The sequence below is a fragment of the Callorhinchus milii genome, unplaced genomic scaffold (genome assembly GCF_018977255.1).
Source record: "Callorhinchus milii isolate IMCB2004 unplaced genomic scaffold, IMCB_Cmil_1.0 Scaffold5, whole genome shotgun sequence".
NCBI lineage: Eukaryota > Metazoa > Chordata > Chondrichthyes > Chimaeriformes > Callorhinchidae > Callorhinchus > Callorhinchus milii.
In genome coordinates this window covers 12686789-12700473 of record NW_024704746.1, presented here as the reverse complement: position 1 = coordinate 12700473, position 13685 = coordinate 12686789, and the positions used below count along the sequence as shown (strand labels likewise).

Here is a 13685-nt window from a genome sequence, read left to right as displayed (position 1 = left end):
CCAGCTTTCTGCTTCCTGGAATATTATAATACAGCACCAATGTTACTGCTTCAGCACTTTTAAAAAGAACCTCTACAACACAGCTCAATAAGATCAGAGTACCGGTTGATATTGAATTGGATTACTAACACCAAGTTATAATTTGCGCTGTTTATCATTATTTTAAGTCTTGTATGTCAACCACTTTTTACCCAGAGCACGCTGAAGATTTACGTGTATTAATCAGTTACGACATGAAAATAGATTCCTGTAAGAAACTTAAGAGCGTGCAAACTCAACCTGAGAGCACGGCATTTGTCAAAGTTTGACAGTTTGTCTGCTATGGTATTGGAAAATGAAAAGTTCAGTCAAGCAAGATTGACTGACAGACTCTCTGTCTGAAAATCTCTGGCTACAAATACGATTGAAACCATCGCAGAAGTTATTGATAACTCTCAATCTAATTGGTATGTGAGTCAACACACTATGCTCGTTACTGCATGTTTCACAGTTCAAAGCTGCAAGTTGGGAAGAGACTGACTGGCCTGAAATATCACTGGGTTTCGAGACTGCTATAAAACAAGTTACGTCAGTTGCAGAAAGCTGGGTATCTGTGAACTGCATGAATTATAAATAAAGAACTTGTTTTTCCTGAACTATCTGAGGCCAGTTCTGCACTATAGAGAGAATTCAAAATGCGTAAAATTCTCTCACACAATTGGAACCAGTTATCAAACATCACCATTAGCCAAAAGCTATTCTGCAGCAGTCAGTGCCTTCTTTGCTGTCAGAGCTCATTGTATTTAGTCATAATGCTCCATTTTATACAATGACTGCATCTGAATCATTCCATTCCTCGCTGATAAAAGCCCAAACATGTCTGCCCTGTTCCATTCACGTGGAACATGCCCAGGGTCTTTGATAATGACAGCATTAGTTTGATTCAAAGCATTTTTCTGGAGGTACACTTTACGATTTCTCTATGTTGTTATTACCAGTATCAGTGGATGTAATGTGTGATTAACATTCCTTCAAAATTCACCAAAACATTAATCATCACTCTGTTTTGAATGGCCCAGGATTTGAAACTGCCCGATGCATGAGTCATGTTTAAAAACCGTCTCTTTCAGATTATTAAAAGATTTTAAATTTTACACCTGGTTTATTTAGTTTGCTTCAAAAACTCTCCCTTTGCCCCCCACCCCCCCCCCCGATCTTCCAGTTAAACTACAAAAAAGGTCATATGACTACGAAAACAGAAGTCGCTGGTAACACTCAGCAGGTCAGGCAGCATCTATGGAGAAAGGATGACCCTTCGTCAGAACATCATTAAAAAAGTGTGAATGAAAGATAATCTCCATAAATCAGGCAGGATCTCGCAAACAGACAACCTATTCATCAATCTCTCAACCACTGCACGGAATGAAAAATGTCCATGTATTGGAAGAATGGAAAAATTAAAGGAACGAAGAGCAAATTGAAGGCAAATTCTTTGACACGATGGTGGAAACAAAATTGGTCATTCACTTCGTGAAAATTATGTGTAAATTGGCTGCTGCATTCACCTGCAAATACACAATCAATCACTGTACTTCCCAGCAAAAAATGTTTTTTTTAACTCTGACATGATAAAGCGCTATATCAAATGCAAGGATTAATTCTTATTATGAAAACACATTTCAGCCTTTAGATTCTATTTAGATAATGCTGTTAGATTCCCACTGAACCCCTGTGAGTGACAAAACATCTTACCAGCTCTCTATGGCCACAGTTTCCTGACCAGTGTTGTGGTGGGGTATTATAAAGTAAAAAAATAACTTCAGTGCTTTTGTCTTAGCCAATGAAAAGTTGCAATTTTATTAATCTCCATGTAAAAGTTAAGATCTTTTTATCATCATGAGTTGCTTTCTTGGGAAAATGGTCGCTTATGTTCAATTGCTTGAATGTAAAGCACAAGGTAACTTACTGTACACACCATCAACAATAATCCAACGCTGTAGTACAACAGTCAACACAATACACCTCCTTTATCATGATCAGGAAGAGTATTAGAGGCCCAGTTTGTGCCATAAATTATACTTGTGAGAAAGAAGCAGTTTAGGTTCATAAACCTCTGCAATCTAGTACCAGTGCCTTAAGGAGTGTGGGGATAAGGGGGGTGGGCTGGAGAAGAGTTCTCTATCCCGCCTGAGATACAATCCTGCACATGCTCTTTGAAAACACTAGGTTCGCTTCCAAAGCAATTTTGAGTATGAAGAAAAGGGGGAAATATTTACTTCACAAAGACCTCAACCCCTGTTGAGCGAATTGACTTGTGCATCCTGAAAATAACTTCTTGAACATTGCATTTTAGTGACAGTCTTTGCCCACTGGAACCATGGAAACGTTCAAATACCCATCAAATGTTGGGGAAAGAATGCAAACAATCCTTTTAAATTAAATTCAATGTCTGCTAAGCATGTAATTAAATACAAAATGTCAGTTCCGTTACAAATCCTGACAGCTGATAAATAGGTCTCTCCCTCGACAAAGATTGGCATGTCCAATGATATTTTGTTTCTCAAAAAGCAAACTTTGCATTAACCCTTGGAGCACCAAACAGGTTGATTATTCAAAACACATGCACACACTGTCTGTAACTGGACTATGGCTTTGGATATAATAATCCTTGCATTTGATATAGCACTTTATTACGCCATTTAGGCATCAAAGTGCTACACAGCATTTTATTGTGAAGTGTAGTCACTGTGTACTTGTAGGCAAATGTGTCAGACAATTTGCGCACAGCAATGTTCCACAAAAAGCCATGAAGTGAATGATTAATTTTATTTGTGGGATTGTTGAGAGAAACTCGCTTCTCTTTTTGAATAGTGCCATTGGACCTTTATCATCCACCCGAACAGGCAGAATTGTTACGCAATCTACTGAAATCTACAGGCTATCATGTAGTTAATTCCTTCTGTATGTAGCCAGGCTAATAGAAGGAGCACTTTGCTGTAGTGAGGCACTGTTTCAGGAGAGAGGGAAAAAAACTTGCTATAATCTATTCACCACAGTGTGTGAACATCCTATATTGGAAAATGCTGGCTCTCTCAGATGTAGCATGCAGACAAAAAGTGTGTAAAAAGTAATTTTAAAAATGCTTGCAGAATGCGTGTGTATTTGATCTGAGTTAAAAGGAGTCTCGAAAAAATGTTTTAAATAAAAATCCTAGTTTGCAAAACATTAACTCAATTAAGATACAGAATTGTTTAAGCTCCAAAACAAGCATTTTATACTTCAAATCTATCGAGGACAAATCACTTCATTCCACTTTTAAATACTAAATGCTCATCTTTTTCGCTTACACATGATGCAAATTGGCACTGTGCAATGTCCTGGAGGACAATTATAAGACTCCGATTTGCTTGTTGTTGAAATGACATTGGCAGCTCACATTCTGTATCTTCACCTGCAGTTTGCTCATAATGTAATCAACTGCGTAATTACTGAGAAACTAGTTGAATTCTGGAGGATGCGATGGAAAACAGGTTTGTTATTTGAAAACAAGTAATCTGTTAATCCTTACAGGATTTACAAACTGCCATGCAAAGCTGGGGCAGTGGTGCTGACGAGAGATCCAACAAACTGCACCCGAACAGCAGGGTTGTAAACTGAATCCCTCAATCAATCGCTGATCTCAGCTTTGCTATTGTAGTGAAGCACAAGCTGAAACTTCCCGATGAACTAGGAAGGGGTAGGGGAAAGCAGAAGGAGCCACAATCCCAGGTCGACTTGATACACTTCTTACTGGACAACTCAAAGCAACATTAATAGAGGACTGAGCAAGCGACCCACTCGCTCTACATATTGAATACTCAAAATGCTAGGCAAAACACAAAGATATTGAAATGCTCGAATATCCATCCTGTTGTGTAAAATGTAAGGAAGCTACTTTTAAGACACTTTTAACCGACCTCTGTCAGGATTTATTATTCAATCTTTTCTAACTTTAATATTTATCACAGTACTTGCATATAATTATGTCATAATTACAAGTAAGTCAAAGACTACAGAAAATGACAATCTGCTTCATTGAATGTCTATTCTAAAGCCATTTTTGATGGCTCCATAAATGGATGCTTGGGTCAAAATGACCAAAATCTAGATTTAATACTGACATAAACTTATCATTCCCGGTAGATCAAACTAATTGTATAAAGGCATGTAAGTGCCAATGCACAATCTGAAACTTTTTTTTTGACGAAAAAGACCCTTTGTTTTGAAATATAACATACTGAAATTCAGTTTTAATTTGAAGCCAGTTTTTGTGTAGCTATTCAAAGGAACCAGCTTCCAAATTAAGACTGAATTTATAAGAATGTATCAAATTTCTGGGTGATCTTAAATGTGAAGGCAAACTGGTCTTAACAGGCTAAGATTAATTAGGCCTGTAGAGTGACTGAAGTGCTTTCTCACAGGAACAAGCACACTCACATGAACTTGAAAGTTCAGACATATTTTGTAAGATTTACAAATTGGAAATTCCTTTGTGGTTCCGAAGCCGATTGGTGTGCATTGCTCTTCTCTGCTGCTATACCGCCAAACAGACGCTAACTCAAAATTGTCTATCTGTGTCACCCAAGCCCAAAGAGGTAAATTAGCAAACCTTTAGATGGACTGATATACACTCACCATCCTGGGACTGAGTCCATTTGGAGCCAGATCACTAGCAGCATTTAGGTTTATGGTCAATTCATTGGCCCCGTTTTCTATTTTAATTTCCACTTATGCAATGGGAGTGACCAATGATGTTGTCCTTGTATTGCTAGTGAATGGTGGTGACAAGCTGACTCCTCAGGAAAGAATAAATACTTTCCTGTTATTTAAATACACCTTTTTTTTCAACCAATTTTTACATGTCACTCATATTGAGAGGTCACTGTGCAAATAGAATAGGCTAATCTGTCAGTTTTCTCAACAAAAGTGAACATAATGTTCAGTGATGAAATCTCAATACCAAACACTCATAAAACAATAGTTCTAACTTTTGAAAAACACTATTGCAGAGTTAGCTCCTCTCCAGAGAATGTTATGAGGTAATTTAAGGCCACATAGCAAAACCCAAAATTACCCACTGTGATAATACACCCCCTTTAAAATGCTTCGAGGGATAGCAGTTAAGAGTTTGATTCACGTCTGTGGCAGCTATCCAGGACGATCTTCGTGATAAGTGTTGCCAGTTTCTCAGTCTTGGCTGCTGTGTTTTGGGCAGCCTAACCTTGTGGAAAGAAACAATCACAAGGGGTCTTCTTCATTCTATGGGCTGATGTGTTTTCCACTCAATATGCCTGGAGCAGAACTGGTTAGGATTCAGGAAGCCAACACAGATTATCTCAGGATGTCAAAGATAGAAAGTCCTGAATAGAGTATTGGGGCACAGGTTCCAATTCCCGAAAGCTGTCCTTTTATATTATATGTCGTTGTTAAAGAAACATCATCAGGAAATACAAGTTAAAATGCACTGGTGGGTTGAGGTCAGCCTCACAGTAGAATATAAACCTTGTTTTATAGCTGAAAATTATACTCTTTACTGGACATGATTTGTGATTTGTATTCTTATCAGAATTCAGAGAATTCAAACCACTTCAACATCATTTAACAATAATATTCCTTGCATTTGATTCAGCACCTTATCACATTATCAAGACATCTAAAAGCACTTCACAGAATATACTGAAAGTGCTATGACTGTATTTTGCGGGTGAATATGGCAACCGATTTGTGCAGCTAACTATACTACATACTGTCTCACATCCATCCTCTTTGTAGGCAACTGAAGTTAACAATTAATGAATATTGTTTCCTTAAACCATTTTTTCTTGAAATTTCTTCTCTGGTTCTTTTTTTAAAATTTTAACTGAGTGATTGANTTTTTTAAAAAACCGAGAGCCCAGTATAGTCTGGTTAAAGATTGTGAAATTGCAGTCTTACTTCAGTACATTAAACATGACGGCCTACACTGACCTTACTGAACACAAAATTGGAAATGTGGAAAAGCTGATAATAAGAGTTGGTTCATAAGGACAGACCACTTTGATCATCTCTGACCCACACCCACTTAATGTTTGATACAAGAGCACAATAATTAAGTACAACCACCTGAAGGAAGCTATCCTTACAAAATATTAATACAACAACAAAATTACATTTGTATAGCACCTTTCATGTCGGGAGAACGTCCCAAGGCTCTGGACAATCAGTTTTTCGGGATCGGGGAGGGTGGAGGGCAGGGGCGGGGGGAGGAGGTTCGGTCGAAGAGGAGGGCCTTGAGACTGGTCTTGAAGGAGTCAAGGGATGGGGCAAGGTGGATGGACTGCGGGATGGAGTTCCAGAGGGTGGGGGTAGAGTGGCTGAAGGTGGGGGATGTGAAGTTGGCCGAAGCCTGCTGAGAGAAGGGATGAGGCAGGTTAGTAGGGGGTTAAGAGGTCGCAGAGGTAGAGGGGAGCAAGGCCATGGAGGGCTTCGAAAGTGAGGAGCAGGATCTTGAATTATATTCTCTATTTGATGGGAAGCGTTTCTTGAAAGATAACTTACCTGATGGCAGTACTTTTGCAACAAGAATCTCCCTGAGCTGAGTCGCACACTTGACATACAGGACAAAATACTAATAAATGACCTACGTCTTGCTGTATGCTACTGCTAGAAAGAAACTTGCTTACAAAAACAATGGAGTAACCTTAAAGCAAATGAGAAGCAGTTTAGGCATGCAGTAAACTTCATACATGGAAAAGCTGCTTTCAAGTACAGTCACCTTGAATTCAGATTTACTCAGTGAAGCCCTTTGCAATGCACTTCTTTCTCCCAGCGAGAGTTTGCAAACATTACTATTTCTTCCAAAAGGGAATTCATTGCTTTCAACCACTTATAACATTCAGTCAAGTTAAGTAATAACACCAAGCAAAGAAGTACACCAGTTTTAAATCTGGTATTAGTTTTGATTTTGCTGAAAGCTATTTGGAATAGAGAGGCACTTATGCACTTTTCTTGAAGTAGAAGTAAATCTGTTGTTACCGACGATCTACACAACGATCGAAACGATGGAACCACTTGTGTCACCGAATATTTATCACTGTCCAGCCATTCCGTGCTCCCATTGAGTACTTTGATTTCAATTCTTTATTTACGCAGACTATCCTGCAGTCTGAAAAGCCTAAACATAATCAAAGATGACGACTAATACCGGGAAGATTGCAGTGCTAAATAATTAATGTCAGAAGACTATTACACTTCTGGATATCTGGGTCCACCATCTACTTGAAACACAACTGCAGCAAAAAATAAAATCCATGTAAACCTGTATTTTGTGGAATTATATAGGTTAATTTTACTTTTTTTAAAATCTGTTCATCAATGCGATGGGTTTTAGGTTATCTGAAACCAGTAGCTGTCTGATGTAGTGCAGGAAGTGGGATAAAATGCAATTGGAAACTGAAACCATAAAAAAGTTTAATGTCATTAGCTAAGAATGGATCAACCAAGGGGGTCTAGAATTATCAAAAGCAGCAACCCACAGATACTTGAAACTTCTGCGAGTCTCCACTTTCAGCCTGCTGCAATCCCACACCTAGTAAATGACTCCAGGCTGCAGACAGTCAGTGTTTGATGGTATTGGCTGCAGCTGAGCCCCTTGTAGCTATTTGTGCTGCAGACTCAGTGTCTCGGATTTGCTTGCAGTGCCTCTGGAGGGCTGCGCATGTGGAGCCAGCACCTCCCCGAGGGCGTACAGTTTGACTTGGCTGTCAGTCTCATCACCTGAGTGTTCTCACAGTTCCAAAGGAGCAGAAAGGTCTCTGGGAACAGAATCACATACACGGTGTGCCTATAGAGAGCACATCTGCTGTACCTTCTGCTACTTTGGTCTTTTCTAAATGACTCACCATTACATTACATATCATTTACAAACAGATCTTTCCTGAACACCGTGTGTTACAGCAAGTTCAAGCACATTAGGCTGAGGCGTCTGGATCTTTGCTTAGTTGAAGTAAAATCTAAAAAGCTCTTTCAGACATACATTCAGGTCTGCAGCAATAATAAGGTTCAACAATTCCTTATCGTACCATTTACCAATTTTCCTACAGAATTGACCAATACAGTGCTTACGTATGCACAGCAATGTGAGCGAGAAGCTGATTCGTTGTCTCATTCCTGACTCTAATTGCAGAACATCAAGTTGGACAATAATGTTATTGAAGTTCTGGTTACATCATTGGTTCTTCAATAGCATTAACGTAAGGATGAAATGAAAGTTTGTGGGCAGTTTAATTGACCACTTGAGACATCTTAACAGACTGGAGATTGAGCCCACTGTAATGCACATCCGTCAAGTTATACTGTATCTGGTGGGTCTCACACTGCACCTGAAACTAACTCCCCCAGGTGGTTTCAGGAGCCGAACTTCAGACAGTTCTACACCATTTCAGCTTCATTTATACTCCATTTACCAATGTCTGTTGAAATCACAGCAATTCACTGCCCAATTGCAGAAGAAATGCAGCATTGCGGTGCGGATCTCAATTCAATACAGCAGTAAATTGGCAGCTTCCTACTGTCAAACCTGGTGGAGTTGGCAACCATTGTGGTTAGCTCAACACAATTGCTACATAGACCAAAATAGCAGAATGGCAACATTTTATGGTTTGGTTAATTCAACCTCAGAAAGGCTCAAAAGCCTTTGAGTTAACCCGTGCACAGCAATAACCCACAGTAAGTCATGAAGTGAATGACCAATTTTATTTAAGGGATTGCTGAGCAGGACATCAGGACGTCACTTTTCGTGCCATGGGCGATCTTTAATATCCACCTGAACAGGTCCTTGGGTCCACAGCTTAGCATCTCATCCAAAGGATTGCACCTCCACCAACGCAGCCCTCCTCCAACACTGCACTGGAATGTCAGCCTATTCCCTTATGGGTAGCCATGCAATGTAACCACAATGGTTGCCAAATTACAGCAAAAATTTGGGTGTTTCTCACTTGTTAATATTCTGAACAAGACCTTTTCATTTAACAATAAATTTCAAACAAACGGCCTACAAAGTAACCCATAAAAAAACTGACCTCAATTAACCCATAAAACTTACTGGTGCGTTCATTGTAACATAATATACCCTGCCCTCGGGTTAAATGGCTATTAATGGCAGTTACTGATGGAATTCTGAAGCAATGTTATGAGGTAAAAGTGACGTTCTCTTCGAGATGCTTACAAATGTGAATTGAAAAAAGTAATAAACCTTGCAATCGATTTAGCACCTTTCACATCGGCAGTATGTCTTAAAGCGCTTCATATGACTTACAGGATACTTCCTTCTCATATGCCAAATGACCAAGTACTGCAGGTGGCTCTTCTTGGTTGGAGAGATTACAACAGCTGTTTTGTTGTTTTCATTCAGAAGGGTTATGGTGTGAGGGCATCCTGAGCTGGTCACAACATAGGCCATGTGGCTATCATTCAAGACAAGAAAACCTTCAAAAGCAATCAAAGTGACCACTCATTGGAAATACAGTGTTGTTGTATTGTAAATACTGATTTATGGATAAGTGATTTCTCAGTGGCTAACAGACTCTCTAATATGGTGCTTAAATGGTAGTAACACTATTTGCTCATAGAATCAGAAAGTTTACAGCACAGGAAGAGGTCATTCAGTCTGTTGTGTCTATGCTGGTGCTATTGAGTTTCCCCACTATCTACCATCTATCATTCTCTGTTCAAGTATTTATCCAAATTCCTTTTAAATGCATAATGAACTGAGTTTAGGAACAGCCATTCATGACATCATTTTATATGCTAACAACCCACTGTGTGTGTATGTGTGCAAGCATCAAGCATATGTGTAAAAAATTGTTTAATCTACTGTATATATAAAAACATTCTTCTGGCAATAATCCTCAATTTATGTTATCTGGTGACTGTCATGCTTCACTAAAAAAGCTGTCTGCACATATGCCTTAGTTCAGAAAGATATTGATCTGTGAAATATTAACTTCTGCAGTAATTTTATTTTTCTGATGAGGTTGGCGAAAAGATAACTGGAATGTGGAACAGACCTGGACAATGGATCAAAACCTATGCAACCGAACAAAACGGAAAAGGGTAATTTTTTAATTGTCGGCTTTTCCAATATTAACTAGCTTTCACAAAGTAAATAAGGTGTACCCTTGATAAGACTACTGTGGAGAAGTCATTACTACGTTTATGTAGCATTTCAGAGCAATTAAAATTTGGCAAATTCTTAAATACAGCGTTCATTTTGAAGCCAGTTTTCTGTATGTTCTTTAGAGAACTCACTTCAGAGTTAGGGCTGAATTCAACAATTTGCCAGGTTATTCATGCTTCAAAGTGTTACATAAACAGAGTAAATTTAGATCCAGGGGGAATTTGGAGTCCTGTAGCTCAGAGGTTAGAAATAAAATAATAAATTAGTCATTTCAATCCACAACTGTTTGTGGGACGCTGATGTGCAAAATTGGCTGCCGCATTTCACCCACAAATATACAGTCAATTCACTTTACAATCTATTCTGTGAAGCGCTTTGAAACGTCTAGAAGAAATGAAAAGCGCTACATCAAATGCAAGGATTATTATTATTATTTCTCCCCAAGTTTCCCCCATTCACAAATCTACAAGCTTAAAACTACATGTTTCCATCTAGTATCTTAATGGAAGAAAAAACATTTTATTCATTGTGGCTAATTTGATTTTATATAAGATTTTCACTGTGAATTGAATTGAGTGCCAGAAATTGAGCCCACTGAGATGGAAAGTCTTGAGATCACTTGTGGAAGGAACAAGGGAGAGAGAATGTGGTCAGAGGGAAGGAAGGAGAAATACTGATACTCTCATTTGGTGGTGGGTGGGGAGAGAATTAATGTTAGTAATAATCAGAATTATGGCATCTATAGAAATATCCCTTCCAGATTTATTGTCCCCTTTTCCTAGAGAAGTGAGAGATGAAGAGGAATAGTATGGGTGGGAGATAAACATAACATCAGGATCTTATACGTGGTTCAGCTTAGACTAATAATTCCCTGCATGAACATCATGAAATGAGGCCATAACAAGTGCAGGCATTTCTTCATGTTGTAGTCTTATTGTGAATTGTACCTTCAGTATCTGAAAATTCTACAGCTTTCAAGTTCACCACATGTTGTGTTAATCATATCTGGTACACTTTCAATAATGAATGGTTATTTTGCAAAACCTGAAGAAAGAGTCACAACCACAACATTCTTAGCTTACTCCAAGAATGTTGTACTTCCTGAAAAAATAGATTGTTTTGGTTTAAAAGTATGACTGTTAGCCTGAGGAGACCAAGCATAAATGGAGTAATTTTTGTGTTTCGAATGGATGTCTCTCAATGGAATACACAAAAGCACTGAAATTTACTACGTCGGTAAGAAGTGGCTCACAAAATGGACGGGCTGAAAATGTATTGAACCTTAACAGATCAGATCACTCTTTAAAAATAGCCTATTTGTGAACGTTATCTGCATTTCATCCTGTTACTAATGCCCTATTTATCCTGCACGGTTAGTGTCAATGCTGCTGCTTCAGCATTTAATCAACACCTAAATAGCAATATAAATTGAGCTTCAGGGCACCAATTTAATTTTAAATCACTTGGTCCTATACCTTAAAGTTCATGATTAAACTTGGTTACATAACAGAAAGTCATTTCTGGTGAATTCCATTTAAGACTGGAATTTTTGTTTTAAAGAGCAAGCATCTTAAAATACATTGTGGTCACTGTCAACCTTTTCCCCTTTCAGCAAGCGGTCAAAGTGACGAGCTTTGAAAGATTGATCTCATTTGTAACGTTGATCTAATTGTAAGTGACAATAGTTAATTTGTTCACAAGTAAAAGTGATGCCAATCCACAAAGCGCTGGGGGCATGACATTGTACTGATGCACTTCAGTATCATGAGATCTATCCCCCTGTTGGTTTCAGGGTACAAAAGACTGGTTGAAGCAAATCTCCTCTGCAGTTTAGGTGTTGACTGACATTGATTAGTATCAGTTTTGCTCTCATTCCCCCACCCCCCACATGAACGCACACACACACATACACAATCTTTGAGATGTGACTTTGACCTGGGAAATAACTCAATAAGTAGCACATATGTCTGAGCATTCCTCCTGAACACAATGATTGTTGCAGGTGCAGAAGTACAGCGCGAGTCTATTCCAATTAAGATTTAAATATTCATTCCAGTGGTATCAATTTTACATCACTGCCAATGAAAATAGAATCATTTTAGTGGAATGGTTTATAAATCTCAATTGCTGTTAGCACTGCTGCATATATTGAAGATGAAATTGAATGTCTTGAGAAATTAAAATGTGCCAAACGGAACTTAATTCTGAACTTCAAAAGAAACACCCATGCAAAGCAAGTATTTATCATTCAGAAAGTATGGGATATTTTAAACCAAGGTTATTTGAAAGAAGATATTATATTTTTATTGCCTCTTTTAATTTATGCAGGCCTGGAATTTGATTTATTTAACATTAAATCCATCCAGAGTAGAAGGGCAAACACTCATCCTTGATAATGATTTCAAAGATCTGCATTGTAGTGGAAGAGATGAAACAGAATACTTTTACTTCATGTTTAAATTACTTGTTCATGTTAACAATTCCACAAGATGCAGCTCCATTGCAGACATTTAACAGCTATATTTATATTCATCGTTTGTATACATAGGTCATGACGTTTTGTACGAATGCCTCAAGTTCAACATTTGAAAGAAAAGACTTTGGCACACAGATAACAAATCCCCCTGCAAACAATGCAAATGTTCATCGGCCATGCGTAAGCCTACAGCAAGCTTCCTACAAGAGAAACAATGAGTCAGTGGTGAGCTATTCAGACAAAACCTCACTGACATTCACATGCTTAACTAAGATTCAATCCGAACTACAAGACTGAAATGAAATCATCCCACCGCACTGTCACGTCTGGTGTCCCCCGGGGCTCTGTCCTTGGCCCTCTCCTTTTTAATATCCACATGCTCCCCATTGGTGAACATCATCCGCAGAAATGGGGTCAACTTCCATATGCATGCGGATGACACCCAACTCTTATCTTTCTGCCTCCACCCTCAACTCCAGGACCACTGCTGTCCTGACAGACTGTCTGTTAGACATCAAGTCCTGGATGAGGGCAAACTTCCTACAGTTGAATGTGAACAAGACTGAGGCCCTCCTGATTGGCTCGCGTCAGCGCCTCTGGACCTCAGGCTCTGGCAGCATCAACCTCCATGGTTGCACACTCCCAACTCACCAAGCTAGTCAGGAACCTAGTTGTCTTGTTTGACTCTCAACTGCCTGCTTCCCCACATCCAAGCCATGACCCATTCTGCCTTCCCTCACCTTCGTAACATCGCCCGACTCCGCCACTACCTCACCCCTCAGGCCGCTGAAACTCGACTATGCAAACGCCCTGCTTGTCGGCCTTCCTGGCTCCTCCCTCCACAGGCTGCAGATAATCCAGAACTCTGCAGCCCGTGTCCTCTCCTGCACCAAACTCCGTGACCCCATCTCCCCCATTCTCGCCCGACTCCATTGGCTCCCTATCCTTCAGAGGATCCAGTTCAAAATTCTGGTCCTCACCTACAAAGCCCTCAATGGTCTCGCCCCATCCTATCTCTGTGACCTCCTACCAACC

The 13685-nt window shown here is 39.3% G+C and overlaps 1 long non-coding RNA gene across 1 annotated transcript in view; it reads left to right on the top strand.

Moving 5' to 3' along the window:
- LOC103174769 overlaps positions 1-13008 on the top strand; it is a 39304-nt gene extending 26296 nt beyond the window's left edge. Inside the window, exons 3-4 of the long non-coding RNA XR_487381.2 lie at positions 10031-10110; positions 12723-13008. This is a non-coding gene — a long non-coding RNA (uncharacterized LOC103174769). The remainder of the gene's footprint in view (positions 1-10030; positions 10111-12722) is intronic.
- The last annotated feature ends 677 nt before the right edge of the window (positions 13009-13685 follow it).